We start from the raw sequence: 16,640 nt of genomic DNA, 5'->3' as shown, positions 1-16,640 counted from the left end.
CACACTGCCTACTGATGTGCAACGCAGCACCCACTCATCTTTCTTCTTTCCCTTCCCCGCACCTCCCATCCTTACCCCGCCAGCAGAATGCAAGCTCCACGGGAAGGAGCTCGTGCCGGTCACAAGAACAGGCCCTCGGCCCCTGCTGAAGAAGAAAGGGGGCTCCGTGAGGCCGCGGCCAGTTCCAGGCAGCGAGAGGAGCACAGGGAGCCCCAGTCTGGCGCCCGTAATTCATGCATGCAAGAACTGCTGCCTCTTTGAGGTCATCTCCTCATATTGGGACCGGCCAGAAGTCCTGACACCACCTGCAGGTCACAGAGCTCAGTAGCAGCAATAGAGGAAAGACGGGAAAGACAAGAACTACAACACCTCCATCCCCTTCCCAGAAGCCTAGAATTCCCAGCAAGGAGAGCTTCACGGTCCAGATTATGTAGGTCAGGATCCGAAGGTAGAGAAAGACTCCGCCTCCGGATCAGGGTCCTGCAGTGCCCTGGATTCTGAGTAGATGGGGCTGCAAATGATGTCCTCACAAACTGATTCCCAGAGATGATCTGAAGTGGGAGGTGATGTGGCCAGGGTGGTGTGTGGATGGTCTGCAACACAGACCCGAACCTGGGGTGGATGCTTTACTTGGCCTGTTTCTTTAAATACCCAAGGTAGGATTAAAATAGCAAAGGCAGGTCCCTGCAATTTTCACCATTATTACAAGTGAGGAGAAGGAGGCACAGAGCAGTTAACTTGGCTGAAATCACACAGCAGAGCCGACCTAAGAATTCAGGTGTCCTAACTTGGTAGGCCACATGCTCACCGAATTGCCACTGTCTAGAACAGCCTTCCTAGCAACAAGTAGGATAGAATTTTAAAGCAAGGGATCATCTAGGTCATTTTATCTCTGGAGAGAGGGCAGTGTTCCCGAGCCCACACAGCTAGCAAATGGGAATGTCCCCACACCCAAGCCCTGTCTGTGCCTTCCCGCTGTGCCTCTGACCTGTGGCAGCTGGTGTCCCTTATACAAGCAACCTTCCAAGGTCAGTGAGGTGATCCCTTTGTCTTCAAAGACCTCCAAAGCCGGGGCACTTTTCCAACAAGGAGACTATCTCAACATGCACCACATCTGGTAGCAATAGCCTTTTGAACACATCTGGAATTTGACAGATCTCTGGGTAATTGCCACGCCACTGGGTAAACAGGTATTTCCACCCATCTCTGAGGTGCAACTCCATGCTGATTCCCTATTATAACTCTGAAACTGTCCCCAGCCAAGCCAAGGGACAGATGGGCAGGGCACCTGCTTCTGCCATCATCAGGACTCACACAAACCAGCCACTGTGGGAACCACTGTGCAGGAACCACTGTGTGTGACGGGGACGGACTCAAGAGCCTCACTGACCAGAGCCACCCGACCTTGCAGATGGTCCCTCTCTCCAGGGAAAGAGCAAAGTCCCTTTAGCAGGGTGCCCCTCCTGCCTGCGTTGGGGGAGACCACACCCTGGGCTCCTAGAGCTGACAGAGCAGAGCTGGGCGGGGTGCAGTGGGGAGTCCAGCAGGGGCTGGACGAGGGAGAGGTTCAGGCCCACCCCGTCCTTCCTGAGTCCTGACCACCTTACATGAAAACAGGGAACAAATCCCATCTCACAGGTGACTGTGAGAACTATCGTAGGCTGAATGTGCATGGCAGATGATGGCAGGCACTTCCTCTAAAGGGCCAGGTAGTGAGTACCCTAGACCTTGCAATCCGTCTGGTCCTTGTCACAATTACTCAGTTCTACTATAGCCCAAAGCAGCTGGAAACAACACATTAATGAATGGACACGGTGTGTTCCAATAAAACTTTATTTACAAAAAACATGTGGTGGCTGGAGTTGGTATGGAGGGCATCCCCCCAACATAGGGTCTCTAGACCCAAACCGAGCACATGCTGAGCACCAAGTGGAAGCCATGATCATCAACACTACTCCCACTGTGACTGCTGACTCCATTACTTACGAACAGGGAAACCATGGCTGACTGATGGTGGAAAACTCAAGTGACATAAATTTAATGATGACAGAAATAATCAAGCAACATAGGAAGAACAACGCTGCTGAAAGGCTTCCGCATGCCTTCCAGGCGGCTCACAGGCATTAACTCCTTTAAACCTCAGGCAGGTTTTGTTGTTATCCCTGTTTTTCAGATGAGAAAACTGAGACCAAAAGATCTAGTAAGTTGCTGGAAGCATCTAGCTAGGATTCAACGATGATAGTATGGCTCCAGAGCCCAGGTAACTTCTCCTGGGTGGAAAGTATGGCATCTCATGAATTTGTTAGGTGGTTCATAACACCTCTTACCTCCTCAATTTCCATGACTCCCTAGAGGTTTGGGGGCTCTGACCTTGATCCGCCTTTTGCAGAACTGGACCTCGGACCCCATCATGTCCTGGGTTGGGAGGATTCCTCTCTGAGGGCGCTTAGCTCCCCACCCCTGGCTCTAATTGCTGACCAATGTGGGAGATGTTTTGGGCACGGCTAATGACGCCCGAGCACCTGGGCTGCTCTCATTTACTGGTGCTAATTAAATGACTTCAGCGCCAGGGGTGCCTGTTACCTAGCTGATTGCTTCTCCTCTGCCCATTAACAGTGAAATTACTGGAGCTGGAGGAGGTCTGTTGGGAAAGAAAAGCACTCTCAACGGGGTGGGAGGATTATTTCATTTTTACTATGTATTACGTCCTTTAAAATAAACAACGTTTAGACATCATTTCATTTTGGAAACCTCTTTACCAATCCCCAAATCCAAAATTTGGCAGAATTTGGCGATGGTAAAATTTCCTCTTAAAGTGAAAATTTATTTTCTCACAGATTTATTGCCATCTTTCCCCGGCTGGATGGATTTCCCTCAGAATTTAGAGCCCTCTTTCTGTAAAAGGTCTCTGCAGAGCCCAGAATGTGTGTGCATCCGACGGGCCTGGGAATTGTCTCTGTTCCCTCGTCCTTGGCTTCTCAGTGGCAAATTAAATCAGAAAAGCAAAACAATCCGTTCCTTGTGGGAGCCCTGTACCATCAGGGCAGAGGAGAGGAGAATATCAGCAGTGCCCTGGGGTCGGCATGAGCTGTTCTGAGGGGCCTTTCCCATGTTGGACGTGTGATCCAGACACACGTGCACTGGGGTGGGGGTTGGGGAGGACAGACCCTGCTCCCCTTCTATTTGGATCCCACACTTCCAGGCTGGGCTCCGCAGCCTCCCTGCATTCTGTGGTCGGGCTTCTTGGGAGAGGTGATTTGGGGCACTTGGTGGGTATCCTCTCGGAGGCCACACAGTCTGCTGTTGAAAACCCAACCTGGGCAACCCTCCTCTGCTGGGTTACCTTGGAAATGTCCCAGTCCTCACTGCCGTGCACCAGTCAAAGCTGGAGAAAGCAGCACGTGGACAGCCAGATGGCACTTCCCGGCGGGTGGGCTCCTGGTTGCTGGGAGGGGCAGAGGAACAGGGTGAAGGTGAGTTTTATGGGAGGAGATCAACCCAGAGAGGTTGGGAAAGGGAAAGCTGTGCCCACCTCTGAGAAGTCAACCCCAGCTCTGGATAAAAATAGAGCCCGTGAATTCCCGCCCCCAACCCTTAGGGGTGTCTCCTCCCCCTTGTGTTTGGCTCTGGGAGCAGCCGGCGCTGGATTGGGGAGAAACGGGGAACCGCCTGCCAGGTGGGCTTTCCAAGCCTGAGCGGCTCTAAGCTTCTCCACATGTGAACAAGTGTTTACAGTGTTAAAGATGTGTTGAGTAATTGCACATGCGAGATATCTCCTCCGTAATGCGCCCAGCGTGTTCCCAGAGAACACCCTGGTTGACAATGAACTTGTTTGCCTTCTCTGTGATGAGGCCCAAGCAGGCACTGGTTTGTGTTGAGATATAATTGGTAGCACTTGGGCCTTTGTAGTTCTTTTTTAGCTACTGAAAATTACTGCCTTAATCCACTCTGTACTTACCCGGATTAGGATGGAGGACCTGTGGAGCCTCTTCACATCAGAATGGAGGGAGGGGACGCTGGTAATACTTGTTTTGAGACTCGCATTAACGTTACAAGATGCTGGTTAAAAAAGCCAAAAATGGCCATGTTAATTCTCTTAAATTCCCTGTTTTTGAGAAATTTGAAGCACCTCAGAATAATACAAGAATTGTTCTTTGGCTTCTTAGGAATCATTGAAGTTGCTCCTGTTTTTACAGATGGGCTTTTGGGATTCTCACCAGCCGCCCCCCCCCCCCCAACACACACACACACTTCTTAATTATTCCATGCTCTTTTTATTTTCATGGGAAAATAGCTGGTGTCACCTCAGGGAGACAGGCAGGGCATTCTGCTCTGCTTGTTATTTTTTATAGGGTTCTTTGTCTTGTCTCTGGCTTCCAGCAAAACACAGCCAGAATGGGTTGGCGGATCACGTTGCTTTAGCAAAGCTCTGTGTGAACCAGGACTGGAGTCCAGGACTCGTCTGACTGAGAGCAAGTTGGGGAAACCTTCGGAGCCCCACGGTGTCTCCCTGTTGGCCCTTGGGTGGAATTCCGGGAGCTGGCAAGACCAACGAGATGGCTAAGATGAATTTTATCACCTAATGGGGGTCCCCTGGCTGCCCCAGCACCTCCCCCGCTCAGCTGGAAAATGATGGAACTTTATGGCCTTGCTGGTGCCTGTCCGTCAGCTCCAGGGCTGCACTTTTCCACCTTGAAAATCTTCTTACGGCTCTTTTGCAATTTTCCCCGCTGAGCCCTGTGGCCTCTGAGGGAGAGACTGGGAAGCAGTGCCCAGGGAACCTGCAGACTCCCTCCTGACTGGACAGCTGTGGCCCTGCTGCAGAAGATGTGTGGCCACTCTCCTTCCTCCCTGCAGGCTTCCTGGAGGCTAGCTGGGCACATCCTCGCTTGGGAGACTGCTTGTGTGCAGAGACCTTGCCATTCCCAAGGACTTTCCAACACAGCGCCTGCCCTGTCTTGCTGGAGTTAGACAGGAATTACATTTAAATCAGAAGGGAATCTTGCTTATTCTCCTTGTTTCTGGCCCAAACCTTTCCCATGGGGTCAAGTGCACCCCCACCCCTGCCCGCCCCACAAGCCAGGGAGGGGCAGCCTGCTCCTGAGTTTCCCCCTTAGTGGGATCACTGGTGGCAGAGACAGCTGGGGACCCCTCTGCCTTTTCCTCCTCTGTAACCCCCCGCCCCCCCCCCCCGCAGCGCTGGCAGTGGAGTGGGGGCCCTGGTCTCAGGTCCGTTCTTTGCCTCCTGCTGTTTGTTGAGATTCCCCAGGGAGGCTTTTGTCAGTGCTCACATCTGAGTGAATCTCAGCAGGAGAGGCTGCACAGACTAGGTGCTCAGTAAATAACGTTGGACCAAGTCCTACATCCTCACAGAAGCTGTGCCCACCTCTGAGAAGTCAACCCCAGCACTGGCGTTAAAGATAAAATTCCGGCAGCCTAGTGTAGAAGCCAGAGGACGAGGTTGGACAGGGGAGTGTAGACACGGCCCTGGAGGGTCTGTGGTTGGTCTGTCGAGCTGTGGGCAGCAGGAAGCTCCTCATAGAGGAGGGCAGCGGTCACAGGCAACCCTGGAGGTGCAGACAGGAAATGGCTGTTCGGGCATCCAAGCACGCCAGCAGGTCTCGAGTGCCGGGGAGCTGGTGGTCTTGAAGATACCACAGTTAACAAAGAAAAGCAAACACCGTCCTCCTGTGGAGCATTAAGCCCATGGAGGGAGACTGATGATGATGTGGGTAATTAACAACTCCGAGAAGGGCTGCCCCTCCCAGTAGGGGTACAATCCAGGTTCCTGTGTACAAGAGCAGAGCAGGGCAGGGGACCCAGGCAGGGGCTTGGGCTCAACATCAGAGGGAGAGAGGGGATTGTGAGTGAGGTGCAAGGCAGGGATGGCACTGCAGCCAGGTGATGGACGTCAGATCCCAGAAATCTGGGTCCAATCTCCTGCCCAGGGTGGGATTGGCCTGAAGAAGACAGGGCTGAGCTTTAAGTTCAGGGCATTTCACGCATCCATTTGCCCGATCAGTGTTTGGGGAGCCTCTGCCTGGCAACCAGCAGTGTCAGCAGCAGGCAGCACAGTCAGCACAGTCTCTGTCCTTCCAGAGCTTGGAGTCCATGGAGGGGGCACTGACTAGTAATTAGGCAAATGTGAGTAATACAGACTGTTAGAAGTGCTATGAGGGAAAGAATCAAGTGCCATCGTAACCATGAGGTCCAATTTAGAGGGGATTTTTAGCAAGGTCCTCTCTGAGGATTTGACATTTGGCTTGATTGAGTTGGGCTAGTAGAAGAGCATCCCAGCAGACAGGGCATGCAAAGGGCCTGTGGTCTGCAAAATAATGCCCTCACAGGTATTTGCACTCTAACCCCTAGAACTGGTGAACATCTTCCCTAACGTGGCAAAAAGGACATTGCAGATTAAGGTTATGCACCTCTAGAGGACAGTGATCTGGATTACTCAGATGGGCCTAATATAATCACACCAGTCTTTGCAAGTGGAGAACCTTTCCTAGCTGCACTCAGAGGAGGGTGTGATGAGAGAAGAAGCCTCAGAGAGTCGTGACCTTGGAAGGTGGAAGAAGGAGCCACAGGACATGCATGCAGGCAGCTTCTAGAGGTTTGAAAGACAAACCGGTTCCTCCATGGTCTTTAGAAAGGGTCGCAGCCCTCCAGCACCTTGAAGTTAGCTACCCCGGTGAGTCCCATGTGGGGTTTTGACCTGAAGCACTACAATACCTTCAGGGTGTTTCTCAAAGCTACTTATTTTGAAGTAGTTTGTCAAAGCAGCCGTAGGAACTAGTACAAGCTCAAAGCAGAAATAAGCTTGGAACCCTCCAGAGACCCCAGGTGGCTGCTCTGGCCAGAGCGTCCTATGTGATATGAGCACACAAAGGATTGAAGTGATGTCGGTGGGGAGGGTGGACTCGGTGACCTGACCTTGGGACACTAGGTGGAACGGGCGGGAGCTCAGGTCAGGTGCAGGCGGAGGAGAGCGGAGCAGGTGGAGCTGCGAGCTGTGTGCAGGGGCAGTGATCAGGAGGAAGGAGAGGCCTGGAGTGACTCCCAGGTTTCTGGGGGACACCAGGCCTGGAGAAGCCAGGAGGAGGCAAACAGCCAGCCCCTGCGCAGAAGGCTCTGCCTCCCAGCAGAAGGAAGGCTGCTCACTGAGAGGCGAGGCGGGCGGCTCCTCAGAAGCCCCTGGAAGATTCTCGGGGAAGCAAGGAAAGCGGGCTGCAAGGCCCCGTGGCCGCGGCTCTGTGAAGGGAGCGGTGGAGAACCAAGTCAAGGTGGCTCACACCTGGAGAGAATCAGTGCTCCAACTGGGAACCCAGAGCACGCCGACTTCATCATGGCTCAGACCAAGCCCTGGGGTTCGTCCCTCGGCCTGGCTGCCTTTGGAGGCCCCACTCTCCAGCCCTGTGTGCCAGCAGCCGAGTCCAGCAGAGGACAGCTTTGTCCCCCAATGCTCAGCAGTATGACGGAGAGCGCTTCCAACTGAACCTGCCCAGCTCTCGCCCCACCACTAAGGACCCCTTGGACGGGAAGGGAAGGAGCTGCTTGCTGGACCCGCCCAGCTGCCTACTCTGAAAGTGCTGCTGGGAGCGGGCAGCAGCAGGGAGCCCCGAGCAGAGATCAGGGCCACTTCGGAAATAGCATATGACACGGAGCAGCAAGCCCCACTTCTTCCCACACAGCCAGCCCCTGGACGCGTCACTGATGCACGGGAGAAGCCTGTGCTGTCCCCATTCACAGGAGCAATGAAACGCAGGGCGGGGACTGGGAGCCCAATACTGAGAAGGGCAGATGGCAGCAGGGGGCACCGGGCTGTGGCTGGGTAGGAACTGTGCTGGGCTCTTTGGTCTGCGGCCACCAAGTGTGGGGCAGCAGAAGGTTTTCAGGCATCACTGGTCTTGTCCATCCTCGGCATTGGGCACATCTCCAAGGAAGGGTCACTGGTTCGGTGTCTCCTTTATGTGTCCCCTGATGTTGAGGGCCGCGAATCAAGTCAAGATGGCGCCTGGCAGTTTGCCAGGAGGTGTGGTTTGTGAGGCAACACCACCAAGCCATTAAGATGGTGGGGATTCCTTATTGGCTGATTGCCGTAACTGGATGATGCTAATTGGGTCAAGCTGTGTGTAATCAGGTATATATATACCTCTGCTGTTGTTCTGTAATAAAGCAGTTCCCACTTCAACCTTCAAGTTGCTTGTCACCTCCCGGTTATTTTGACCAGCCGGACTGCGGCAAATGGTGGCCCGTATGGGGAACTCCGGGATGCTCCGGGGTAAGTGACAAGGAAAGCTGCCCGTCCCTAGAAATAGATAGGACAGGAGGAAAGCTGCCTGTCCCTAGAAATAGATAGGTCAGGAGGAAAGCTACTCGCCCCTGAGGAAGCAGATAGGGTGAGAGGAAGGATGGCCATTTCGAGAAAATGGAGAAGATTGATACAGTGTGTTTTTGTCTTGTTTTGTCTTGGTGTGTTGTGTTGTCTTTGTTATGGATCAAAAGTTAGTGAAAATCAAACCGAAAGGGTGTTAAGTAAATTGCTAAAGGAAGGAGGCACCCCAGTAAAACCAAGAACAGTTAGGGCATATGTTGATAAAAGCCCAGGAACTCTAATCAGAAAGAGGAAGAAAGTTCAGAGGAGGAAGGACTATCAGGGAAGGAGTTACAACAAAAAGCTGCTACTAACCACTTTTCATCACCAGAGGGTGCGTAAAGTGGCGCGGCGTGGCAGCTGCCGCGTGTGCCAGCCGGTCGTGACGCAACAGGGACTTTCCAGCCAGTGGCGGCAGTGGCAGCCGGCCCCACCCCGCCCCCCACCCAGGGAGCAGGACTGCCGCGAGCGTGAGCCCGAGCCCGGGCGGCCAGGTGGCAGTTCGAGTCCGGGACACCCCCAGGGCCGTAGGTTGTCAGGGGATGGCTACCAAGGATTTTATAGCTTTCACCACAGCTGCATCAGCTTACAGTTATTATCTTAAAGGTCCTGACCCAGTGATTGTCTGGAGTTGGGGGTCTGTTTGTGTGTTTCCACAGGGAGAACAGCAGCCGATTTGGATTCCAGAGAGACTAACTAAAGCGATTTCTACTGACCAAAAAGAAGATGATTTGGCTCAAATCTATAACAGCTGATATCCAGAACTCCAGTTTAGCTATCCTTATATCTGCGGCAGTGGTTCTCCCACACCTGGAGGCTAATGAATAATGAGCACCATTAAGGCCTATTTCAAATGTAAAAAACCTTGAGGCTCACTTGTGGGAATGCCTTCAAACCCATATGCAAGTTACAGGAAGAAGGAATTACAGCTACCATTATCACAGCTGTTGCTGTTTCTGCTGCTGCTACTGGAGTTTCTGCGATAGCTATCACACAAACTGTAAAAACTGTTGCATCAATATTTACTTCAAGAAGAAATAGACATATTAATGGATTCCTTTGCTTTAAGCTGCTTGCAGAACTTACCTGGACTGTGTATCACTTATATGCATTATGAACTAATACAACAAATTGCAATAGTACCAGGGTATCTTTGCTGACGGGGTCATCTGTGGTGCAGTTTTTCCAGGGGTTTCTCACTTGGAGCAGTCAATGGCTTGGTATCATGGCATTTTGTATCCTCCTCCTTTCTGCTTGTGGCAGGTTGTTTATGGTGTTTGTGTAAAAACCACTATGGTCGTTATCCACAAGTATGGCTAAGTGTGTTGGGCCGGTAGTCAAAGACAGGTAAGATCCAATTACAGTGGTACCAACCTAAGCCAGGAGGCTGACGATTTGAGGTCAGACCATCCAATGACGGGTAAGGGCCATATGTAGTATTGGACAACCTAAAACAGGCACGGTCCCTAAGCCACATGCTTGTTGTTTAATAAAATAAAAGTGGGGAGATGTTGGGGACCGCAAATCAAGTCAAGATGGCGCCTGACAGTTTGCCAGGAGGAGTGGTTTGTTAGGCAACACCACCGAGCCATTAAGATGGTGGGGATTCCTTATTCCTTATACAGCAATCAGCCAATAAGGAATCCCTACCATCTTAATGGGATTCCTTATTGGCTGATTGCTGTATCGGATGATGCTAATTGAGTCAAGCTATGTGTAATCAGGTATATATACCTCTGCTGTCCCGCAATAAAGCAGTTCCCATTTCAACCTTCAAGTTGCTTGTCACCTCCCAGTTATTTTGCCCAGCCGGGCTGCGGCACCCTGAAAAGCAGAGTTTCAATGGCAGAAGCTCCCTCCCCTTCAGTTTGTCCCTGGGCTGTGAGCAACAGATCATGTCCTATCCACCTGGTCCCACTCCACCCTGACTGGGGGAGGGCGCGGGAGCCCTGGTCAGCCTCAGAGCGCTGCAGGGTTTGAGCAGACAGTGTCTGAAGCCAGGAGGGGCTGATCTGGGCATCCACCTCTTGGTCCTGCTCTTTTTGGGTGGCCCCAGTTACTTGAGAACGTGAAAGGTTATGTTCTGAAGGTAGTTTACCAGTCAGGGAGATATGTGCCACATTTCAGGAAAGGTCCTAACAAAAGCAATCATGTTGAACCCTGGCACCCAGGGAGGAGACATCTGGTATGGTATGGCCTGCGAGTAGTTCAGACCCATAGCAGAAGCTGGCTGTGGCCCTCAGCAAACCCACCCTTACACGCTCAAGGTTTGCAACTGCAGGCAAGGGAGGCTCCCACCTGAAGGCGTCTGCAGCTGGGTGTGCTTGTCACATTCTAGGGCCAGGAATGGTAGCAGGTCCATTGATGGGTGGTGGCAGATAAGTGCCCCAGCACTCAGTACTCTCAGAAGAACACCATCTCTATAAAGGTCCCCAGTGGGCAGGAACGTCCAGGTCTTTTCTGGAGAGAGAGAGAGCAGAAAAATCCCTCAATGATCCAACTAAATCCCCACCACCAGTTAAGAGGTGTGTGGTTTTGCACAGGGTCGGGGGTGTGCCAGGCACCTGCGCCTTTCTGACCCTGGCTCCACGAAGCCTGCCTCCCCACCCGCCAGCCCTCCTTCGCCCAGGACCAGCCAGTGCCCGAGCCGTGCCTCCTGCCTCTCTGGGCTGTTTGTGCACCCAGCCAGCCAGGGCAGCCTGACTCGGCAGGACTCTCCAGCTGGGCCCCAGTGCTGCAAGGCACACTCTAGACCCCTGGGTGGTCGACTGAAGAGACGGCCGGACAGCCCGCAGTCCCTGGCCAGCTTCACCTCCACCGCGTACCTCCTCTTGGTAAAGCCTCATTTTCATGGTGCAGGAGCACAGGCTAGGGTTGACTGTCAGGAGGATTCTTAAAAATAGCGTTTCTATGGTGAAACCGTGTCCCTTGTTTGGAAATACACAAAGCTTATAAAATATGTTCCTGTGTTTTCTTGGATCGGGGACTATCGTGGAGTCTAGGGATTTATTTACAATGAAGAAATTGTTTTTGCAAATTGTGGTTAAACAAAAGGATTATTTTTGGAGTGCTGAGAAAAGGAAGCATTGTTTAGTAATTTGGGGCACAAGCTTGAAAGGGGTGATTTTTTCAGGGAAGGGGGACGGTCATCAAACACAGCTGTCCATTTATTGTCATGTATTTGGGACAGGCAAGTTGAGGATAGAATATCAGGATCTCTATTTCATCCTTCCTATTTTAACCCCCACAAACATACATAAGGGCTGTTCCCCTGGCATTGTGTCCCTGACCAGGGTCCCATCGCACTGGCCCCTGGGAGGCCCAGCAATAGAAGATGAGTGGTCTTCCTGGCCTTGCCACAGGCTTTGTGTCCAAGGAGCTCTCAGCACTTGGTGCAGAGTGTCTCAGGCACCCTCACACGTCCCTGAGCAGCAGGGCGCACAGTGGATCAGAGTTCACCAGCTGAACGTGAGACTGAATTCCCAATCTTTCTGTTTTCACAGTTCTGTCTTAAGTTTCCCAAGTGGCAACTCCAGGCCACAGAGAGGAAGAGCCCAGGAGCAAGGCCTCATTTATTCTCTGGAAGACCCAGAATGCAGCAGCTGCCGCGGGGAAGGTATGTCCCTCTTATTGAAGGAGAGGTGCCATCCTGCAGGCCCTCCGCTTTGTGGGCATTTAGAATTTTGCTTTGGGAGGCAGCAGAATAATTGCCTTTTGTCTCTGCATGTCACCCCACAGCCTCGTTTCCATGTGTGCCTCTCAATGCTGGGTCACCTCTTCAGGCCTCGTGCACATCCAGCCTCCCCACGGAGGCAGTTCCGGTCTCCCCGGGCAGAACCAACTACCTCCTCCCCGTTAACTGACTTGTTTGGAACTCGATTACAACATTTGCCAACCCTTGGCTCATGGTAGACTACCTGGGTCCATGTCCCTCCCTCTATGCCCTGGGAACCTGGACGGCATGATCTGGACAGACTCCAGCCCAGGAGCTGGCGAGGTGTCGGTGATAAATGTTTGCCAAATCCCCCAACACTGGCCAGGGCTGCTTCCCCGCCGGCTTCTGCTGCAACTTGCCCCGACTCACAGCCGTGAGCCCTGGGCCCGGGAGGGTCACAGAAGTCCAGGAGGGTAGCTCCAAGGGAGTGCCCGTGGCTTCCCTCCCAAAGAGGAAAATTACCAAGGAAAACTTTTCCAGTTACCCTCAGAGTGAGTTCCACGTAGCCAGGAGGGGAGGGACAGAATCTAGATTCCCCACATTTCCCTCCGATGAGAGAATCAGGTCACCTGGCAGCCACCACAGTCTAGCGCACACTCTGATGGGCAAGATCATGGCAGGGGGCACATTCGGGTGCTCTTTCATCTGTTTGTTCATCAGATTTGTATCCAGTGGCTGGGAAAGCTCAGGATTAAGGAGCTGGGTCTGAACAGCCTGGGCCCCGGGTTGGTTCTCACGCTTGTGTTCTGGTTTTCTCTCTCATTCTGTGTGTGTGTGTGTGTGTGTGTGTGTGCATGAGAGAGAGGGTGAGAGAGTGTGTGAGGACAGGACACTTAAAGAGACCATCTCCCTCCCTAAACTCAATCTTCCCTCATATAAAATGAGAATCTGGCGCCTCCCTCCTAAGGTTTGGAGGACATTTAAATGAGGTGCTGTATGTGAAGTATTAAGTGCTTAGTACCTGGCAGGTAAACGGCCAATATGTACCAGCTTTTATTAGAATAAAAATGTGGGCCAGTGCCAGGGAGTGACATTGGCTGAATTATCTTGTGTGTGGGTACAAATAGGTGACAACAAACCCCATCACTATGTACAACTATGATGCACCATGAAAAGAAATGTAGGCCAGGCTCTGTGTCGAGCTTGGGGAGTAGAGATTGGAGTCAAGTGCAGCTTCCCCTCAGGGAGCCTGCAGTCCAGGGAGAGAGACAGTGGACCAGGATCCCAGGGCAGGGTGCTAAGCAGGCTGAGGGGGAGGTTTGCAGGGGACCCGGGGAGCGAGCGCACGGCAGCTGCCCCACCGCCAGGAACTCTTCTGTAATTCTTGTTGCATCTGATAACAGTGTTCAGTTTTGGTTAAAAAAAAAAAAAAAAAAAAAAAAGTCTTTTTCCTCCTACTTGGACACAGTGGAGGAGGTTGGCCAGGGCAGAGCTGATGTGGACGGAGAGGGCAGGACAGTGGGCCAAGCTGGGGCCTCTCCTGCCATCTTCCTCATCACCAAGGCGGCCTCCTCCTTGAAGCCAGGAAGACAGGGTGAAGGAGTCCCGCTGGACTGTGTCACGAATCCCCCCAATTTCAAGGAACAACTGCTGGCTCCTCCAATGGACGCTTCTTGATCAAATGAACTCTTGGGCCTTTTCCCAACTACTTAAACTCCTCGATTTGCTTAATCCAGGAAATAAATCGTAAAGGGAAACTTTCTTACTCAACTTCTAGTATCCCTTGGCTCCAAAAATATAATGTTAGAAACGTTATTCTATACCATCCTTTTAGGGCTAAGGTCATGGTGGTTTGCAAACGGGTGCAGTTTTGCTTCCTAAGATACTTGGCAATATCAGGAGACCTTTTCTGTTGTCACATGGGCTGGGGACTACCACCGGCATGTAGTGACAGAGGCCAGGAATACTGCTGAGCCTTCCACATTGCACAAGACAGCCCCCACCACGAAGAAGTCTCCAGCTCAAGATGCCAATGGTGTTGAGGTTGAGAAACCCTGTTCTAAGAGAATAAAAAATCAGAGGGGTGTGTGGGCATACACACACGCTTGAAAAAGCAAGCCACATGGGTTGGCTGTGAGAGGATCCTTCAATGTTGAAAGGTCAAAGAAGGTAATGGGGTGGAGTCCCACTTTAGACCTCTTATGCTGGGAATCAGACTTCCTAGTCAATTCAGTATGGAGTCACATTTAGTTTCTAGTGGGAATGGCCAAGAATCAGACCTGTGATTTGAAGCCTGCAGTGGACCAACCCATAGCATTCACAGGGCAGTTGAAGCACATACTCACATCCAATGATGTAATTGGGGAGCAGCAGAAGAAATCCAGCTTTCAGATTTCCTAATTAATCAGGGGCTGCGGTGGAGCAGGATGGGGAGAGCCTGTGATGATCCTTAGGTCTCACTCCAGCCACAGGCAAGCTGGCGAAATTAAAAATAAACAGGACGTTCTCTGACCGGCAGTCGTGATGACGCTAATTGGCCTAGCTGTGCACTGGTGGCCATCTGGGAGGGAAGCACGCCACCCAGGCCTGGATGTCCGGCATCGAGGCCCTGTAGTGGCTGCAGTTGAACATCTGCTCCTGGGGATCCGCGGTCCCAGGCAGTCTGGGCCACCACTTCCCATGCAGCCCTTGCGGAGCCAGTGACCCGGAGGCCTTTGCCCCTTTGCAAGTTTCTGGCAAGCGCTCTCTTTTTGAAGTGGCCGAGCATTCCAGGGGGCGCAGACTTGTTGTCAAGATGACCCCTCTGGAGTCACCATTTTAGCCTTCCCTGCTTGCACGCGGCTCTCCGTGTCCAGCTGCAAGGACTCTGAGTTTCATTCTCCAGCTGGAGGCATTTCCAGTGTGGACTGTCCAGATGGAACTCAGCAGGAACCCCCCGCCCCGAATGCAGACACACTTGGGGAGCATCAAGAGGCCCTGCTTCTTTGTTCAAGGCACCCGATCCCAGACGGAGGCCTCAGGTCACAGACGTATTTGGATCAGCAAAATACAGGGCTCCATGGGGTAGCTTCCCTCTTTGTCCAGTCTGATCACATATCAGCACTTTTTCCATCATCCATTTAATTGCTTTAATATTTCTTGAGTGTCCACCATGTTCTTGATAATGTGCTGGTTCCCAGAACTTCTCAGGAAGGTTGGCATGGGGAAAAGGTAGGAGGAGGAAAGAGACATACATCAGCTCTCCAGGAGCTTCTGAGCGCTGTTGGACAGAGGCCCTGCTCCTCTGTGAGGAAGGTGGAGGAGGGTGGAGGTGGCCCCTGCGGGCAGTGAGGTGAGATGTGCATCAGGAACTGGGCATTGGGCTCATTACCCTGGGTCCCCAACACACTGGGTGTGGACTCCACAGCCCATCAGGAGAGTCCTGGGGGAGGTTTTGCCCTGCGTGGGTAGATCCAGTTGAGACCCACAGTGAGGACTTTCCTGGTGGAACTTGTTCACATCCTGTGTCCAGAACAAGCTGTTGGGTCAGTTTTCATCAACAGGCCCAATAGAGGCCATTGGAGAGCCACCGAGAGGATGAAGGGACACTGTGCACAGGAAAGTGGTCGTTGGTGGTTGCATTTCCATGCGGCACACCTTCACCAACCTGGGTAAATTTGTGACCCTTCAAAGCCGCTCCGGGTGTGCGTGTCCTGCCTGCTGCAGAGTTCTGGTGGGTTCTTGTCGTCTCCATTAGAATGGCTCTTGTGCACCAAGCCACCACCACCAGGGAGGCTGTGATGAAGGGCAGGGCAGGGAGTGCCTGAGCACCAGGAAACGGCCCAGTCATCCCCACAGATAGGATGCCCGGCTGGACACAGGGCTGTCTCTGGGTGCCATGCCTTATCTCCCTGGGATGTGACGCTGGTGTTCCTCCAGGGCTCTCTGACTTTTGACTGAGCTTCTCAGACCACCTGACTCCACACCTTTCCTCTAAGACCCTGGTCTAGAGTCACTCGTTTCAGAATTCTTTTGTCTTATTTTATTCATTTTTAATTTGCTGAACTATGGTTAGAGTAAACCTATTTGGCACATCCACAAGATCCAAAATAACAGCTGCAAGTGCTTTTGAAGTGTGGTTAGAGAAATCTTACCTTGAGCGGGTTTTAAAGGGGCTTTTTGGAATGTTCCTGTTAAACCTACAGAGAAATTTCTCACCACCTGTGACTGACTCCAGAACAAAAAATGCTCCCCTTTTCTGTAAAATATTATGTTTCTCAGTTATTTTTCTTAATGCAAAAGCAAGACAATATGAATTACAGAACATTTGGAAAGTATAAACAAAGTTTACGTATCTAAATCAAAATCACCCTCATTTCCTCCACCACAGTAATAATGTTGGTTATTCACACTCCCAGTAATTTTCTGTGTAGTGCAATTGACACATCTGAAAATAAAACTTTACATTGTACTTTTCCATATTGTATCATGAGAATTTTTCTGTTATTAAATTAGAAAATGAGGTTTATAAACATGATCAATCAACATAATTCACGCAATTATTCTCCTTTTGTTTAACATTTATATTGTGTCTCTTTTCAAAAAAAATATAAATAGTGTCATGGTGAATGG

At 51.7% G+C, this 16,640-nt stretch overlaps 1 long non-coding RNA gene across 2 annotated transcripts; it reads right to left on the bottom strand.

The window, feature by feature from the left end:
- Positions 1-1,825: 1,825 nt before the first annotated feature.
- On the bottom strand, positions 1,826-11,314 carry LOC131424405 (uncharacterized). Of its 2 annotated transcripts, XR_009227343.1 has the most exons (5): positions 11,200-11,314; positions 10,673-10,834; positions 5,387-5,567; positions 3,959-4,059; positions 1,826-3,445 (listed from the first exon to the last, which is right to left on the bottom strand). It is a non-coding gene; the product is annotated as an uncharacterized LOC131424405 (long non-coding RNA). The 2 variants fall into 2 exon arrangements; XR_009227344.1 differs by lacking the exon at positions 5,387-5,567.
- Between the last annotated feature and the right edge of the window lie 5,326 nt (positions 11,315-16,640).

Source organism: Marmota monax, unplaced genomic scaffold, assembly GCF_021218885.2.
Source record: "Marmota monax isolate L192 unplaced genomic scaffold, Marmota_monax_Labrador192_F-V1.1 WCK01_AAM20220418_F8-fsc00004, whole genome shotgun sequence".
Taxonomy (NCBI): domain Eukaryota; kingdom Metazoa; phylum Chordata; class Mammalia; order Rodentia; family Sciuridae; genus Marmota; species Marmota monax.
Note: the sequence above shows the minus strand (reverse complement) of the source record. Positions and strands in the feature narration are given on the sequence as shown.